We start from the raw sequence: 2,801 nt of genomic DNA on the forward strand, positions 1-2,801 counted from the left end.
AATAAAAATAAACAAGATAAAGACACTTAGATGACGTTAAAATCCAAAAACCATTAAAACATAATTTTTATTGTTAATTAAAAGTTTTGATTGATTGGGTTTCAACAATTCATGAAGCTTAGGTAGGCTTCATAGCTTGAAAAATGCTTAAAAAAATACGTACAATTTTTTTAAACTAATGATACTTTTACATTGAAAGCAAGCTTCGGATACACTCTATTTATGAAATGAGACCTAATTTTCCTCAATTGGATCGATCCTCATGTCATTAATAATTCACATCTTATACACACAACTACTTGTGTTTATTATTAACGAGTCATTGTCCAAAAACAATTTTAGCTCAACCGTTGGATGCAACTTAATTACATGAACATAATATGAGTCGCAACTATAATATTTTTTTATAATAAATATTTATGAAAGAGACAATTGGAGAAGAAGCCCCTGTTCAAAGTTTTATTTATGAGAAGGACCTAACTCAAAATATTGGTACTCTCTGTGCACAAAATTTGTAGAGCATCAATACGTTCTATATATAAAAAATTTATCAACTGTTTCTCACCAATAAAATTTTTAATCCCCATTTTTCCCTATATGAAATTACTTGCTGTAAATTTTAACTTTTTGAATTTATGATTAGTGTAATTTACATATATATTTTCGCATCCTCATGAGTATATAAAATGTTCACTATTTTAAAATATATCTGTTCATTTGTTCACTATTTTAAAATACAATTCACTTAAAAATTGTAGAAGCAAGTAAAGGATTGAAAGCATATCCGGAACAAACGTCGCATATTCAAATCAACACCCAGATATTGCAGATAAAAACTGTAATTACAATTATTTATATATCGATCTTGGAATATAAAATTGAGAATTACATAATCCTTATTACTATCTTGAGCAGATCTTATATTTAGGAACGGCGGGAGGCAGTGTTAGTACAAAAGTAAGCCAACATTTGGCTGAATCAGCTACCGTTAACTTGACCCTTAGCAGTTTGCTTTGATTCCTCCATTGTTGTTGAGTCACTGTTCATAAGCTTTGCCGGCAAAGCTCTCATGGTGGTGAAGTAATGTTGAGGAGGTGGTCCTCTGGTGGGGCCCGGTCTTCCACCGCGAACTCTGATTAGAAGAGAATGAGAAAAGCTATAGCTAGTTAGATTCTGATAGAGGAAATTAAGTGATGAGAGGAAGAAGAAAGAGAGAAAATGAAGAAGCAGAAAGCTAAAAGTACTGACTGAATCAAGGACTGTTCTGAGTGTGGAAAGAAGTTGAGGACTCGAGCAAGATTTTCCGGCGAGAAATTTCCCAGTAAACGGCGAGACATGGTGAGGAAGACGATGAACAGATTTGCGTCTGTGATGATTTGCTCACAATGATGCAGCTGTGAGTGAAGGAGATTAGTGAATTATAGAGACAGAGATCAAATTAATTTATATAGTGAAAATGGGAATAGTCCCTGCCGTATTATTGAATTCATGGGTCCACAAAATATAATTATTTATGGTCTTCAACTTGTTCAGCGATCTCTCTTTCTTTAATCAAATCATCACGAGGATTATAAGTCTTCGCTGGCTTTTGTCTTTAGGTGTCAGATGTCCATGGCCCATTCTTACCCAAACGGCCGGGTGGCACACGTCTGTCTTTCTCTCTGTTCTCTTGTATTACTTTCTCCGTTTCAATTTATATACTGGTAATATGTTTTGAAGTAGTTTCATCCGTGACTCATTGAGTTTATTATCTTTGGGTTTTTAAACTACAAAATTATGTCACCTTTCTGCCAAACTCCTGTTGGCTGCAAACTCAATTGAATTCGTGAACTGACCCATCAAGTTTACAGATTTTGTATTTCTAATTTACAAAATTGTATTAACTTCTTTTTTAAGTACTCAATAACTCTTTGATTTGTTGCTGAGTTAAGTGAGCCAAACACTAGTGGGTAAAACTCATTTTCTAGAATGTGCAGGAGGTCAGCCTGATTAAAATAAAAAATAATTATCCTTTGCTTTGTATTATTAATTAGCAAGTCTAGAGATTAATGTCTATCTCGTTACTTTTGGTAATTAAATATGCCAAAATTGTCGGGTTGATTAATTACAATTTAAATTTCACTCAATGTGAGAATTCATCTACAATGTAATTAAAACAAATAAATTTTTATAAAACAATTTTAGACAGAAGTTTCGACTCAACTCAAATCAAGGGCAGCACGTTTTGTTCAACACCTACCTATAACGGCAAGAACTGCACTTTCTTATCAAAAAGGGAGGAGGTGATTGATTCATATTACGAGCGCGTGTAGGTAGGTGTGAACAAGTTTGCATGGCATTATTAGTTGTCTATGCGACGACCTTCATATTCAATTGAAGACTTTGAATAACAATGCTTTATTAAAAGACGACTTAAACTGTTAACTCAAATAATTAATGCATAAAATATGAATCAATCATCATCCGGGTAGCTAATAATAATATGATACTAAGAAATTTAATTTAGTTTTAAATATAAGATTTAAATTTACTTTGTCTCTCATATTTATTCATATTTTTTCAAGATAGTCCTTAGCTTATAGTGCACATATTAAACATTTCATAAAATAGTAGTTCTAGCTAAAATATATTATTAATAAGGGTATTTTTAAAAAGAAAATATCTATTTATTATAAATAACTAACTAATTAATTTTTTTAATTTATTCAAGTTAGTTAATTAACTCTTATATTAAGTGCTTGATATAAAGCTTTGGATAAAATATTGTTTCTAGCGCCTTCTCGACCTTAAAGATGATGCAA

The 2,801-nt window shown here is 31.6% G+C and overlaps 1 long non-coding RNA gene across 1 annotated transcript; it reads right to left on the reverse strand.

Annotated features, from left to right (window-relative positions):
* Positions 1-823: 823 nt before the first annotated feature.
* Positions 824-1,406, reverse strand: LOC114714828 (uncharacterized). Its single transcript, XR_003737481.1, has 2 exons — positions 1,249-1,406; positions 824-1,132 (listed from the first exon to the last, which is right to left on the reverse strand). It is a non-coding gene; the product is annotated as an uncharacterized LOC114714828 (long non-coding RNA).
* Between the last annotated feature and the right edge of the window lie 1,395 nt (positions 1,407-2,801).

The sequence above is a fragment of the Neltuma alba genome, unplaced genomic scaffold, assembly GCF_004799145.2.
Source record: "Neltuma alba isolate B1F8T4 unplaced genomic scaffold, ASM479914v2 tig00011543_pilon, whole genome shotgun sequence".
NCBI classification, from domain to species: domain Eukaryota; kingdom Viridiplantae; phylum Streptophyta; class Magnoliopsida; order Fabales; family Fabaceae; genus Neltuma; species Neltuma alba.